The sequence below is a fragment of the Pyxicephalus adspersus genome, chromosome 4 (genome assembly GCF_032062135.1).
Source record: "Pyxicephalus adspersus chromosome 4, UCB_Pads_2.0, whole genome shotgun sequence".
Taxonomy (NCBI): Eukaryota; Metazoa; Chordata; class Amphibia; order Anura; family Pyxicephalidae; genus Pyxicephalus; species Pyxicephalus adspersus.
Window position 1 is genome coordinate 51,526,482 of NC_092861.1, and position 16,315 is coordinate 51,542,796.

Genomic DNA, 16,315 nt, shown 5'->3' on the forward strand with positions numbered 1-16,315 from the left:
CTTTTTTGTATTGAGTTCAATGCAAAGGATTTTGAATTTCCTGCCCCGCCTCCACCGACGCATGCAGCGACATCACCGGGAAACCCCAGTGATCGTCACTGCACTCGCCGGATGAAGAAAGAAGACGTGTCCGGAGAAGCTGCGGGGAGAAGGTGAGTATTTCTTTTTAGTGATCGACGCTGGAACAGAACGGATCATCGCACCGGGGACCAGGTAAGTGAGGGGATTTAAACAGTGAGAAAAGTTCGGGTTTAACGGTCGGGTGGTTATTAATAATAATAATAATATTAGCTGTTTGGATTATATATTACTTTGCAGGGGTGTTTTTATCATACACCCTATTCACATTATGAAAACCAGTTTTAGTTCATCCTATGCTAAATTGCTGAGAAAAAGATAAGGTGGGGTGAGTTATTCTTCTAAGGAGGCCACTACCATTGCAGTTTTGGGTGGTTACTGAAGAGTTGGGTCACAATACAGAGGCTGCCACCCACCTACAATTTCTTCCCACCCAGCTTAAAAACATTCTAGGTTGAGCATTGCATTGCATTGCAACGAAGGAGTATAAGTGGTCTGCAAAAATCTTTACGCAAGTGGTATGTGTCAAAGTAACATCCACATACATGTCAGGACTCCAAGGTACAGAACATTGCCCAGGGCATCACATTGCCTCCCCTGGCCTGCCTTCCTCCCACATAAGTTCCAGGTCACCCCGTCTGAGGTAAGTGACATAGCAGAATCCACATGATCTAAAAGTAAATGTGACTTAATATAAAAGGCCAGCTTCTTCCATGGTCCAGTTCCAAGGCTCACATGGCCATCGTAGATGCTATCAACACTGAACAGAGGATAACATGGGAACTCTAATTGTCTAGCCTATGCCACCTTAACATAACACCTTTCTCTGACATAACATTTCCCTAATAATTGTCAGATCCCTAGAGATGCTATTGTAGTACAGAGTGGGTGGTCTTCTCCCCCCCATGAGCATCAATGTGCCTTTGGTGTCACTGGTTGTCCTACCTTGGACCACATTTTGATAGGTACTGACCACCGCAGTCATCTTGCCATCAGATTTTTGCCATTGTTAAAATGGCCCAAATCCTTACATCCCATGGACTCATGTTAGAACGCTCAACCATCAACCCATATGTACATCCAAAAACATTTTAGAGTGAGGAGGGCTTAAAATCAGTCAGCTTAGTATGGCCTTATCAGAGCCCTGTATAGCCAAAGTCATGATTTGTTCATTTCTGAACCATTTCTCTCCTGATACAAGCCTATGGAAATGCAGAGACAGCAGAAGCAAGTCAAAAGAACTTTCAAAGTATTCTCAGAAGAATCTCAAACGGATGCGGAAAATCCACTACATTTTCCCATTGAATCCAGACAACACAAACACCTAAACATTTCCCCCAATGCACTGTAATGCATTGACAATGGTTCCATCAGGTAGGAAGAGAGCAGAATAGGGTATAGTGATATTATGGGGTGGCAGAGTATCAATGGACATTTTTATTAGATTAATAGGATACACAGCAGGTCCATATATTAGGGTAATATGTGCATGTTCCATAATCCACACAAAATGAATAAACAAACACTTTCATGGAATGAATCATATGAGTTGCCCTATGAAGAAGCGATGATACACGTTACCACAATGTACTGCATCACACCTGGGTTGCAACTCACCACAACACAAAGTACTGCACATTGTGTGCGGTGTTCAGGAGAAAGATGTGTCGGATCTGGTTTGTGTTGGTGCACTGATGAGTTTGCCTCTGGTTTCCCATGACGGTACATCAGGATATAGTCTGCCCATATATACCCATAGACATGGCTGCAGATGTGGCCAGAGATTGGGTTCAGGCTATTCTTGGGTGCTTACTGAAGAGTTGGGTCACAAAACAGGGGCTGCCACCCACATACAATTACTTCCCACCCAGTCTAAATAAAATTCAGGGTTGAACACTGCACTTTAGCACCAGAATTTGACCTCTTAATCTCCTATACAGCAGAACTGTAAGAGGGAAGGACTAAAAGCCAACCAGATGAGATGCATGCATATAAAAATGTGGATGTTAACAATAACATAATAAATAAAAACCTAGTTCCTTGCACTGTCCTGGCAGGCAGTTACATTATTACAAGCTACAGCCATATTCAGACAGGAGGTCAATTAGCTGTGTGGTAACTGCTCCTGGGCACCCAGGAATAAGGAGTGTTTGGATTTGTTTTGTTTTCTTTTTCATTTTATTTTGTGAAAGCTGGAAAACCACAGAATTAGCCTTCTAGTCTTGTATTGGTCTTGCACAGGAAATAGTAACATTTGTTATCCAAATGCTTCCAAAACACTGTTACAGCTTAAAAAAAGTGCTTGGCAGGCATCCAGAAATGACCCTATTCCAGCCTACGGGCCGCATGTTATGTCTCAATGTGGAGGCAAAACTGAAACTACCCCACAGGTAACTGCCTGAGAAACAAAGTTTTTATTGCTAAAGACAAAAATAGAAGAAAATTTCTTATCAACTTTTTCAATTGAAATGCTCATTACCTGTAGCTATGAACCTATAAAAATATACACCCTCCCCTCTTTTTTTTCTCACTACCTACATCCTGTGACTACAAGTCCTGACCTTCTCATGTAAACACTCTGTAATGCAGGGATGCTGAGACCTAGTCAGGAATGTATTGTTCTTCCTGAGTGTTACATACTTACACCTTACTGACCTATAAGAACTTTTCATTTAGTTTTAGGTATTCAATTATGAACCTAATTACTAAATGGCATTTGAAATTGGGGTTTATTGGTAAGTGTTGTCACCCACCTACCCCTGATTCAGATATACCCAATGGGAAGATCATGACAAGGACAGATACCCGGAAGAGGATGAATGAAAATGTTGATGAATAGCTGGCAGAGAAGACATCCGATTTTACATAGGAAATTTAGGAGACTATGGCAATGCTGAAGACAAGTTAAATGATTTTATTCAAAGTAATGTTTTATGGAAAAGGCATTTTAAAGTAACAGATTATTATTTTAGTGAGGTCAAATTATTGAGGAGATGACCAGGGAGAAGGACACAGAGTGCTTCTTTCCTGGTAGAGAACACAACTCTTGGGGCAGGTTTAGGGAAGAGGATTGTGGGTTTTGTGAGGTCAATTATTCATTCCAAAATCATGGTAAAGATGGGGAGAATAATCTTTTAGAACGCAGAACAGAATACAGAACTTCTACCATACTACATAGCTAGTATGGTAGAAGTTGGGCTGCACTGTCTGTAAGACTCCTTTACATTGGCACTCCTGTATTTGTCAGATGTCTTCTATCATATGCCATTGTCCCAGCCTGTGACTGCTACAGGACTCAGAGGTGCCATTTCATTAGCCACGGATAAGAGTGGAAGTACAGAATTATAAATATGTAAATGACAGAAAGAACCCTTCCCTGAGATGTCAGAGCTTTGCAGGACAGCCTGGCATTTGGCCTTATGGTAAGCAAGCAGCTGCAGGTATATAACCAGTGATCTACAAAACATTCCTAACAGTTTGCACCCCCCAACACAACCAGTTAGAAAGTCTAACAAGTAAATCAGCTGCGGATTGGACAGTAAGTGCACAGCAAAGGCGGTGAAGGGTCATTCCTCTATTCATTCTGCGTTCTGCTCATGAATGCAGACTAAAGCACAGGTAACTGCACTCTAGACTTGGTCTCCTCCTTTTCATTATTATATCTGGCAGACGTATGATTGAGTATGTGACGGTCTCATGGATTAGCATTACTCTTCATGCCGTTATGTACACCATCAAAGATCATTCATCTGAGGAGTTAATTGCATGTATCTGTGTCTATGGGTACATTTAAATGCAAAGGTAACAATTACAGCCTGAAAGACCACATCCTAAAAACAAGGTCCTGCAGCATGAAACTTTTAGAAGACACAATCACTTTGTACCTTCAGGCCTACTAAGCATCATGCTTTAGTGATTATTTATTCAGGAAGCAATAGGCTCTGTGCTTGGCAACACAAGAAACAATTTGTCCTATGGCTTCAGTTTGCTGGAAAAAAGAACAAGCTGTATTTCTGATCAATACATAACTTTTTGACACATCATAGTGTGCTGCTGTTAAAAGAAACAAAGCAAGCCTACTATACAAATGGAAAGTCCCTTTTATGGATTTTTTTTTTTGGTGGCAGAGGGCCAACAAAACCTTCCTTTGCATTGGAAAAAATATTGCAGTGACCCTACAATGCATTTCATTTAGTTTACATAAAAAAATGAAGATTTTGGAAACTGGGGAAAGAAAAAAATGATGTTAGGATTGGGGAAAATAGACTTCATGGAGGAGAATAGAATAATGATAGTGGGAATGGGGAGGAGAAATCATTTTGGTGGGATTCGGGTGGACAGACTTAAAGAAGGAGAAGAGAATAATGCTGGTGGGAATGGGGAGAATATACTTTTGGAAGAAGAATGATGGTAGAATATGAAAGAGACTTTTTAGAAAAAAAAGATTAACAATATTGACAATGGAGAATATAATATTGATAGGAAGGGGATGATTAGGAAGGGGATGAGAATATTGATGGAGGGAATGTTAAGAATAGATTTTAGGAAGGAGACAAATATAAGTATGGTGGCATTGTATGGTGGGGTATGGTGGCGTTACATTCCCAGGGAAGAAGAAGAGAATACTGGATAATATAATTTGGAGTGGAGGGGGGGTGGTAGAAATAGAGAGGGGTACAAAGAAAATAATGATTTTGGTAATGGAGAAGAGAATGACGGAGGGATGTGGAAAAATAGAATAACAATGATACGTATGAGAGAAACAGACTTTTGGAAATAGAAGAAAGTAATGATGGTGGGATTGAGCAGATTTTGGAAATGAGAAGAGAATAATTATAGTGGGAATAGGTAGAAAAGACATTGAGACGAAATGAATAGTGATGTTGAGAATTGGAAGCATTGGAGAATGGTAGCCGGATTGGGCAGAATTGACTTTCTGAAGAAAAACAGTGATTGTGAAAGTGGGATGTAATAGGAGAATAAATCATGGTGGGATTGGAGAGAACAGATTTTGGGGAGGATAAGCGAGAGTAAGAAGAGGCTTTGGTAGGGGGAAGATTAGAAATATAGAGGGATGGGATAAAATACTTTGGGAAGGAAAAGAGAACAATTATGGAGGTATTGGAGGGAAAATAAAGAATAAGAAAAGAATATTGATGGTGAGAATGGGGGGAAAAAAACTAAGGGGAAATTATATTTTTGGAAAAAGACAAAAATAGGAATGGTGGGATTGACAAATAATGTGAGATTTAGAGGGCAGTGAAATAAACGTGGCTCTATGCAGAAGAGGAGGTTGATAACAACTCAGGCAGGGAAGTGTAAAGCTGGACAGTCCAGGCAGGAATGAAAGTGCTCAGGTCAGAAGTGATGATAGAGGGGAATAGTGGATCCTCAGCACAGCAGCACTGATGATCAGGGTGAGGAGGATGATGGTGATAGTGGGAAGAGGCAGGGTGAAGCAGCGAGGAAGGAGATGATGATGACGTATATGGTGGGGATAGGTAGGGTGCAGCACCACTGAGGAAGGATGATGGTAAGAAAGGATGATGATGATGATGATGATGGTGGTGGTGGTGGTGGTGGGGAAGGGGCAGGGTGCAGCAGCAGTGAGGAAGGAGGAGGATAGTGATGATGATGGAGATGATGGTGGTGTTGGGGGAGAGGCAGGGTGCAGCAGCAGTGAGGAAAGAGGGGAATGGGGGTGGCAATGATGATGATGGGGAAGAGACAGGGCGCAGCAGTGAGGAAGGAGGAGGATGATTGGGGTGATGGTGATGATGATGGGGGAGAGACAGGATGCATCAGTGAGGAAGGAGGAGGATGATGATAGTGGTGATAGGGGAGAGGCAGGGTGCAGCAGCAGTGAGGAAAGAGGAAAATGATAGGGGTGATGATGGGAAAGAGGCAGAGTGCAGCAGCAGTGAGGATGGAGGATGATGAGGTTGGTGATGAGGCAGGGTGCAGCAGTGAGGAAGAAGGAGGATGATAGGGGTGATGGTGATGAGGCAGGGTGCAGCAGTGAAGAAGGAAGGAAGAGGATGATGGGGGTGGTGATGATGATGGTAATGAGGAAGGCGGAGGATAGAAGGGGGTGATGGTGATGACTGTATCACACGGCCCCGCGATCCGCCACACCCAGACCCGAACCAAAGGCACCGAGGAGAAGGGGTGATTCCTTCCAATGTGTCACTACAGGAAATGGCAGCCCCGTGTCCCCAGCCTGCACATCTCGTCTCTGCCACCTCCGATAAACCCTGCGTGTTCCCAGCTCTACCGCTCCCAGTCCGAGTGCACACAGCCAGCGCGGGAGCCTGACGTCTACACACCCCTCTACACACGAATGGTATCGCCCGTACCAAGAGAATGGACGCTACCAAGTAACGCGAAGGGGAGGAGAACATACACTAGAGAAGGCTTCCTTTCTATCATGTTGTCCTGTCAGCCCAGACAGACGTGTGTGTTCCTAGCAACTAGCAGGGTAATAGTGTGTACTCTACATATATAACACGTGTCTCCATAACTACCAAGATAAACAGAAAAGATCCAGAATGCAGAATAAGCCCCTGAATATGCGGGGTAACCCATGGGGTATATTTGTCCCAGCACCATTCTAAATCAATGGCTCTGCAGCAAACATAACGCTGCACATTACCGTGCGTTATGCCACAATACCAGCACAGTGTGCAGCCTGCTGCCCATACATAATTGCAACATTTCCTGATCAGCAAATCAATCAAATACATTGATCAGAATAGGAATCATATTTACAATCAGGCGTGGAATTATTTTCACTGACTGGGTAACTATCAGTGGCAGACTTAGCCCAATGGCCCCTGTGCAGAACCGATTTGGGGCCCCTGTTGACCAAGGAGAGTCCAGGGCCCCTTTTCACTTCCTTATGTCCACCCATTTTGAAATCTACCAACCGATGGTTCAATGCGATATAATTGTGAAAGTGATGGTAATACCAGCTGAATAGCAAACAAGTGGATAATACCTTGAAAGTTAATAAACCATTGTAACTATGATCCTAATATTGATCGAAAGTGACAGCCAGGAAAAATCTCAAACGCCCAGCACAAATGTTGGCAGTACAATAAAGAGTGCAGGGATTTTTTATACATACATGCCAGGGAAATGTAAGGCCGCCCTCACACGGGTGAACGTACCCTGCTGCCAATGTTATCAGGGCCAGGCGTTGTATGAGCGCTATTTTCCCCAGAGAAGGGGGCTTCTTGTATGTGACTGGGGATTTTCACAATCAGTCAGTTTTTCTGATGATTGCCAGAATTGCCCCCCTTTTACCAGGATGATCCTCCATTAATCTGACACGACTAAGCAATGCTGCAATTGTGTCTAATTAGTGGCAGACAATCTTGGCAGCACATACGTGTCTTGTGATTTCTTTGAAAGCTGCTATATTTACTGAATGATTGCAGAAATCTATAATCAAACAAGAGTGATTTCTGTCACAACCAGAGCTGAACTGAACATACTGTCCTATGTACACGTGAATGACGACACCCCTTCACCCATTGGTAAAATCGTCCTCCTGGAATGTGCTATTAGGGTTCTAGAAGGTGACAATCCATAGAGGTGCCCAGCTATGGGACACACTGCGCCACTGTATAGCACTCCTTAGGCTACATACACATGCTTGATTATTGTCATAAGACTGAAAGATGAGGAATGAGCGCTGTACATACATCACCATTCTGTTTTATGGGAAGGGCAGGGGGGAGAATGAGGGAGCGGCACCCCGATGCTTTCTCCTCCCTTCACTTCCATTGTGATAGTTCATCTTCTCAGAACGGATCCATAAACGACGTTGGACGACCTCTGTATACATGTCAGACTCTCGTCCTAAATGAGCCCGACAGTTTATATCGCCTGAGAATCATCTGATGTGTGTACATTAGTGATGGAAGCACCACTGGCATGCCACATAGATGGCAGAATCTGTTGAGTAAAAAAAGAGCTTAAGAAGTGATTAAAAATAAAATCTAGAGAATGGGTTTTGGGAGAGTTTCAGTTTTTGTTTTGTTTTTTAAGATACAGACTTCAATTATATGCAATTGTTATTGTGAACTATGTTCAGATGACAAGGATGCACGTATTTATGCAGCTAGAACAAAATAAGCCCCTCAATACTTGTGCAGGCAATAATGCATGGGTTATATTTGCTCTGTAGCACCATTCTAAATCAATGGCTCTGCACCTTAACGTATGTCATGGTAACACGCAATACCACCACAGCACAACGTGCAGTCTACCTAAAACTGGCCATACACAATGCAACATTTCCAGATGTTAAAGTTTATTAAAATCAATTTATTTTGATCATATTAAAAAAAAAAACATATTTACAATTGGGCAGATTATTGGTGGAAAATTGATGGGCATGCCTTTTGTTTCATTGACAAAGTAATTATCATATTGAAAAAAATAAATCTTTTCTAAATCTTGCGTAAAGAAATTATGTATCTGCACGTCACGCATTTAAAACAAATGACATGAGATGTTCTATTTATTAGACATACCAGGTATTGGTACAGGGATTTCAACACCTAAAAAAGTAAAAGTAATTGTGCACAAGTTTAATGTCTGCTGAAATCTGGAAATGGATTTTTGGGGTATTAGCACCTTTTGCTTTGCACAACCTGTCTACCACTTTAAGGGTATATTTTTAAAGCAGTGAGACAAAGAATAATGAAGAGAAAAATAGATACACAAGTAGTAATCCATCAAAGTCACATTGAAATCCTTTTAAACCTCACCAGTGTAACTTCAGCAATATGTTTACGGTCAATGTCCTAAAGGATCTCAGTCCCAAATCTCTGACAGACTGAAACAGGTTTTCTTCAAGAGTTCTCCACTATATGTCGTTCATCTTTCCTTCAACCCTGACCAGTTTTTCTGTCCTTGCTGATGATGTTCCAAATTTCAAAACAGTCAACATGCAGGATTTTTATTTGGGAAGGGACAGTTCTTTCTTCAATAAAACATACCTGCCTGTTCACCATTTTTTCCACTGAGCTGCAGAATGCTAGGACATGCCATACATACATTTATTAATAAATGTAATAATGTAATATACATGCATACATGTAATAATACTGTGTAATAATAATGTCAGGTATCTGAACTCCCATGGGCATGTGCAGGGGTTACGTTATCTCGGCCTGGCCAGTAAAGATGGCTTAAGATAGATGCATGGAAGTGAGTTATGTCATCTCAGCCTGCAACTCTGGACTATAGGACCTGCCAGCAATTTTTGTAGCATTTTTGTTTTTGACAAGTAGTTCCATTTTTACTGTGGGAATGGTAGAATGTAAGTGTTTTTGTTTTTTGTTTTTGTAAAAGGTTCCTCTCCTCTTCCTGTGTCATTGTTTGTATCTGCCTGTCATTTGCAACCCCTATTTAATGTACAGCGCTATATAATATTTCAGTGTTTTATAAATACTGTTAATATTATTATTATTGATCTCTGGGGTTTTGTGATTGTGATGCATATGGAGTTTCCCATAATGAAAATAGGTGCATTCTAATCCACTACTGAAGGTAAAGCAAAACTACTATACATCCTAACATTAAAAAATTTCAACCTGGAAAAAAAAAAGGTTTTTGACTTTTTTCTTATTTATGCTTAAGTAAAAAGAAACCAGAACTAGAGTCATTGGGTCTGATTTATTAAAGCTTTCCAGGACTGGAAAAAATGTCTTAATTTTTGGACCAGATCGATTCCAGGTTTGCTGGATCACCCAGCTTAACCTATCATAGTCTTTCTTTCCCAGTGTTGGAGAGATTTAATAAATCAGGCCCAGTGTGTGTATCAACACTAAAACCTAGAAAACCCCCCTTTAGTTCTGCAATAGTTTAAATACAATGATAATATTAGAAACATGTTGATTTTTTAACACATCACACAATTCCTTTTATTAGTAAAAAAAAAACAATTAGAATTTTACCCTTTGAATTATTCACTTACATATTCCACTTTTGTGTTACTTGGTGTATAGAAAAGCTAAGAAAATACCCAAATAATTCAGGACAATAACACATGTACAACATTCATTATACATCCAAATATAATAATGCATCTCATGATGTAACATGCTGTATTTACCATGCAAACCTTTCAGGGATTACATAGATTAGGGAGGTATACATCTATTGAATCTCAAAACAACCAGATTGTTGTTTATTGATAACAAATCCATTTAAACATTAATCCTTCACAATGTTTTGTGGCATGGACAAGTTCAGATGTATAGTTGAGTGATTTACAGAACAGAAGTGTAAGTAAGTGCTGCAAGTATGAACAATGTAGTATTCCATGCATAACCAGCATATAATTAATTTTGCAATACAGGTAGTCCCTGAGTAAAGGACAGCCGACATACAGACGACTCCTAGATACAAACGGGGCTTCCCTGCTCACTTGTGTGCAGGATGGAGGCTTCATGGGGGGAGGGGGCAGTTTGCATGACTTGCAGAAGAAATTTTTTGCTAAACACAGCTTGAGGATTTTACACAGTAACTGACACCACGCTGCCTAATAATATGTTTAGACAAACATCTGTCCTAATTGCATTAATTAAAATAATGTATCTTATGAACAAACCTACAGTCCCTATCTCATATGTAACCCGGGAACTACCTGTACTGTACAACAAATCTGCATATTTTATTAAAGAGCATTGCTCAGGTGCTTCCTGTTAAGTGCCAACACCTTGTCAGCAAATTTCTTTCTTGTGTAGTTATTCTATCGCATGTGTTTCCAGTGGAGACTATAATAGCCCTGGTAATCGTTGTGTAGACATGTTCCCCTGTTGTCACCATCAAGGGCAAAATGCAAAAAGATGTAAGGATGTAAAAAAGATGATGATAAAAACAGTACCTTCCTAAATAAAAATGACACTTGTTCACTATATACAATGTTATTCAATACGAAAAATGTTATTCAGTTAGGGTTTCTATAGGCCTACTACCAACCTACTAACAACATACCAACATACCCAGAGGACCTTACTTAGAACTTACTCAAGTACTGGGCAATATCCTATTTTTGCTACATTCATGTACCCCAGGGGTCTCTTGGATTACTCCCCTCTGATCAGATCTTCCCCAGGAGCAATATATGAAATGCTAATCCCTTCTGGCTCAATCAATTCCCACTAGAGTCCAACTCTCTATATTCTAGATTGTCATATAGGGTCAGACTGTACTCATAATTTAGGACACCTCAAGCATTCCTCAGGTCTACTTAAAGTAGAAAGTATTATACAACCAAAAATTCTCTAACCAGTGTGAATTGACACTGATGTCCACTGTAGGAGAAAGAATAGTATTTACTGAACCCTATTCCTACGTCTAAAGGTGTGTGGCTGGAAACACTAGCACTACTAAAACAAACATACTCTATTTGCTACATATTACCATTTCTTTACTAGATAATCTAGGATAGACTGAAAACACACAAGGCATATGCTGCCAATGTTGGCCGCTTCACACAGAGACTCTGCCTTTAAAAGGACACGTTTATAATGGGATCACAGTCCCCTCTACTGCAAATATATTTCCATTGGTTCCCTCAAAATCTCTATGCCTTCAAGACTTGTGTTACATCCTTTGGATGGCATCTCTCCCCACTGTAAACCTAGTATGACAAAGCCTTTTTAGACACAGACCTCACATAAACTTAAATAATGGATGCCCTGAACTCCCCTCCCTCAAGCAATATTGGGCACCATAGGAGATCTATTATCCAGTACTGGTGTTTTAACACTCAAATGGAACAAAAGATACCTATTATTCCCCTCTATCCCCCCAGATTCACATCAGGATAGGATGACCACATAAATATGTTGGGAATCTCTGAAACTAGTTTTAAATTGGCAGTAAGTATTTGATAACATTATTAAAGCCTTTCACCTACATCAAAACCCAGAACACAAACTAAGACTTGAACTCCGCTAAGAAGGACCACTTGATCAAAAGATTTGTTATTGATGGAGTTTCACTGTTAAATGAACAACCCTAGCCTTGTAGTGTGGATACCACCAGCACTATGAAATACCCTGGGTTTTTCTCAGAATTACCAGGTCTATCTAGGTGATGTAATATAATCAAGTTAGCTATTTACCCATCCCTGTTACCCGGAGCTGCCCGTTATTTCCTACACCCCTCAGGCTCTTTTGTGTTCTTCATTTTTAAAGTTTACTGTTCGTTTTGCTTGGGAGACCTTCTCACACTTTATCCCTCAGAGTATTGGAAGCGTGGTCATTTCTTTTTTTTCTGCCCCTCTCTAGTAGCTCCCTATGCTACCCCATTTTTTACATTTTTTAACCTTCTTGTGGCTACCACCAAGTATTGTCTTCCCCTATGCTTTTCTTTCTACTTCTCATGTGCTTGGTTTACTAGGTTAGAAATACTCTGTTGAACAGGGATTCCTAGCCTTACTGACACTGGCATTTCTAATGTAAGTATTTTTATTTTATTTATACTAATGCTATTATTTGTTATCATGTCACATGATTCATGTTTCTTTAGGTCTACTAGGGGTATTTTCCATTAACTAGCCCATTGACTGTCTTATGCTTGTACAGTGTTAGGACTTTTTTTGTACCTTTTAATGTTGGCCCCCAACCCCATATTCTAATGCTCTGTCCCCAGCTGCTTACCTCAGTTTTCTTTATTGCTCTGTTTTTGGTACTGTGTTTTTCACCTTTATCCCTGGCCTTTCTTTTCCTATATTCCGTATTGCTCTCCCGTGTATAGACACTGCCACCTCCTCCTCTCTCTCAGAGTAATTATTCACCTTTTTTTAAAGGTTCTCGCTCACTTCTCAGTCTAGAATCATGTCATCCCATGATTTTTGTCTGACCACCTCTTATCTTAAGCCTTGTACTGTTTTAATATCTTTAGGTCAGATGTTGTGTGTCTACAAGAGATGATTTTATCTTCTTCCTGTCCATGATAATTCCATGCCGCCTACCATATGGTGTACTTGGCTAACATCTATCTTAACAAAGCAACAAGGCAGGGTGAAGGGGTTTACATAAGAATATTCCTTTTCTCTTTGACAATCAATTAGCTGACCTTGAGAGTAGATATCTAACACTGGTGGGTAACATTAATGATAGCCAAAGCTCCCTTTGTCCCATACTATTCCCCAAGAATAAGCAAATACCTTTTTTACAATTGCTGTTGTCCAACACCTGTGGTATCCCAATTATATGCAGGGAACCCCCATCATCTCAGGAAAGGGGATTATTGCCAAACAGATATTAAATCTGTGGGGAAAAAACACACACTCTTCTAGTGAGCAGGCTACATTGCCCAGATCAAACCTAGTTTTCTGACATTTATTAGCTTAGATCACACAAGAAACCCAACTAAGGAGTTTCAGAAGTTGCACAAACTTTATCAAGTTTCCCCGCCCTTTGGTTAGCCCTCTATATTGATGTTTTTGGCTAACTTCTTCCACCTTCCATATCGGTGGACTTCTTAGAAAAAACTGTTAACCATTAACACTTCCACCGCCGGGGTAAATAGGGAACATTCCCTCTCCTCCGTATGCATTGCGGAGGAGAGGGAATTCCTTTCAGGAAGTCACAGCAAGAGGAGCCCCAAGAGCTGCATGCCCAAGAGCTGCATGCGGCTCCAGGAGTTTGTTCGAACCTAATCCCAGCCCTAAAGGCCGGAGTTTGGCGATCTCTGGTTTTGCACATTGTATTATAAAAAATATGCTGATGTTTTACCTCCTTATTTAGTCTGCTCATACAATGCTCTTCTGTGGGATGGCTAAATGGGTGAAGACACGCCGGAGGCTCCCGTTTGCATGGTTCAAAAACCAGATCCAAATACTACTGTATAGTCCAATTATCAAGTTATTTCACTGTAAAAGCTTGATGTCAAACTTCTGGCTACCATTCTAAAGCTGTAATTACAACAATCTTTAGCTCCCTTTTGCTAGGGAAAGCTCCTTTACTGCTTACTTATGTACATCATTGGGAGGGGGATCTTGGAGTACCGCTGGACTTGGAGGAATGGACACAGACACAGCCCACTGTATCATATTATCTTACCAATTGAATATAACATTAAGCTGTTGCTGGATTGGTATATAGTCAGGTTAGTGGTCTTCAGCTCCTTCAGTTGGCCTAGTGAAACACAAGAGGTCTTGTTTTTTGCTAGGAAAAAAACATGGGCTATTCTCAATGATTTGATGGTCAAATTTCAATGGGTTTGGTCCCCTTGTATTGATCATCATCATCATACATACATACATACATACATACATACCTTTAGATCTGGATCATACTTTTGTGGCTGAGAGGAACTTCAGTTTCTCCCAGCCAAGTCAGCTAAATTGACACTTTGAGCCTGATTTTTTAAAACTCTCAAAAGGTTGGAGAGGATACACTTTCATCAGTGAAATTGCGTGATCCAGAAAACCTGGAATGGATTTCTTCAAAGTAATTTGCTATTTGTTAGCAAATGTTTTGAATCCTGGCTCAGCGTCACTGATGAAAGTGTATCTTCTCAAGCCTTGGAGAGCTTTAATAAATCAGGCTGTTCGTTTGTTGGGATTTTTAAACGGGTGTAAAAATACCCCTTGGGATATTCCTAATGTAAACAAAAACAAATTTAACAGCAGTTTTTGCTATGAACATGAAATATTAGTGTGGAAGTACACTTGACTTAAATAGCATGTGACCAACATTGACCATAACTGTACCTCGATTTTCAATACAAGTTTTATGTATTTGTGGTTTACTAAACAAATACAAATGAAAATTCCTTGTGAGTATCTAGCTTGCCAAAGGTAAATTTAAACCAAGCTATACTGGTACATTACATAACCAGTGATGATGGCCATGTGACACTTTGGAGAAAAGGGTATTATTATTATTAAATAGTATTTATAAAGCGCCAATATACGCAGGGATATATAAAGGCAGTCGATTTGGGGTCTGTATTAGTAAAAAGGTTAAAGCTGAGGTTTAATATGCTTATATTGTGTGTTCTATTTTCATTAATAAATCATTTTAACTTATCCTATACTCAGTAATACATTTATTTAATTGCTCTGATTCTCTCTGCAATGCAGGCTGATTGTGGCTGGGACGAAGTTACAGCATGTTTATGGTTCTAGCATCCTGAACCCCCACAGCACCCTGCTTTAGTAATCTTCTCAAGTGCCTCCAAACCTGATGCAAGCAGTGGGATGGCTCTATTGAGGATTTGTGTAAATATCAAAATGCTTCAATGTATGGATGACCGTCTACAGACGGGAATATTTCTCAGCTGACTGATGGTACATTTTAACAATCTGACAACAAATATGTGGTAGATGCTACAATTTTGCAAATGAACAAGTATGTAATTAAAACCATTATAAAGTCAGTTTCTAGGACTGAAGATAATTGTTGAACTGTAGCTGAAAGCTTAATTTCAAGAGAATAATCTTGCAGCTGCATGAGTAGCACACAGAATCGCCAGTGCTCCAAATCACATGATTAATCTTCTGTGCGAAGCTTCAACCATAGCACTGCAAGATCATCTTAGATTGCAAGCTTGGTTTGGCAGGGTCCACTTTTACTCATGTGCCATGGTTTGTACCCAAGTATACAGGTTGATCATCTGAAGATCTTATTGTTTGTACAGCACTACAAAATATGCTGGCTATTTTAAAATACAATTTATTTATAATACAAAACAAGCTGCAATCTGTATAACATTTTAGGCTGCATACACACATGCAAAGGATCTTTCACGATTCACAAACGACTACACGAAGCATGAACGAGCGCTGTACATACAGCACCGTTCTGGGGAGGGAGAGAACGATGGAGCGGCACCTCTCCCCTTCACTTTATGATAGTTCCTCGTCCATGAATCCAGGACGGTCAATCAGACGATGGACAACGATCGCTCTACACACGCCAGATTCTCATCCGATATTAACCCTGAGCCGATTATTGTATGAGACCATTGCACGTGTCTCCGCGAGCCTCACATTCATTTAAACAACCATTCTTTGATTTAAAAATCCCCAATATATTCCTTAGCACTGTATAGTAGAAAAAGGCTATGAATTACGGATCTCATACACCAGCTATTACATACACAGCACAAGAGGAGTAGCGGCCCTGTCATACCATCTTTGCTTACAGACACACTAAACAAACTTGGCGCTTGTTTGTAAAATAAATAAGAGCTACAACTACTG

At 40.4% G+C, this 16,315-nt stretch overlaps 1 protein-coding gene across 3 annotated transcripts in view; it reads right to left on the minus strand.

Moving 5' to 3' along the window:
• The window catches only part of GNB4 (G protein subunit beta 4), a 54,542-nt gene that overhangs the window by 17,068 nt on the left and 21,159 nt on the right, over nt 1-16,315 (minus strand). The window lies entirely within an intron of this gene.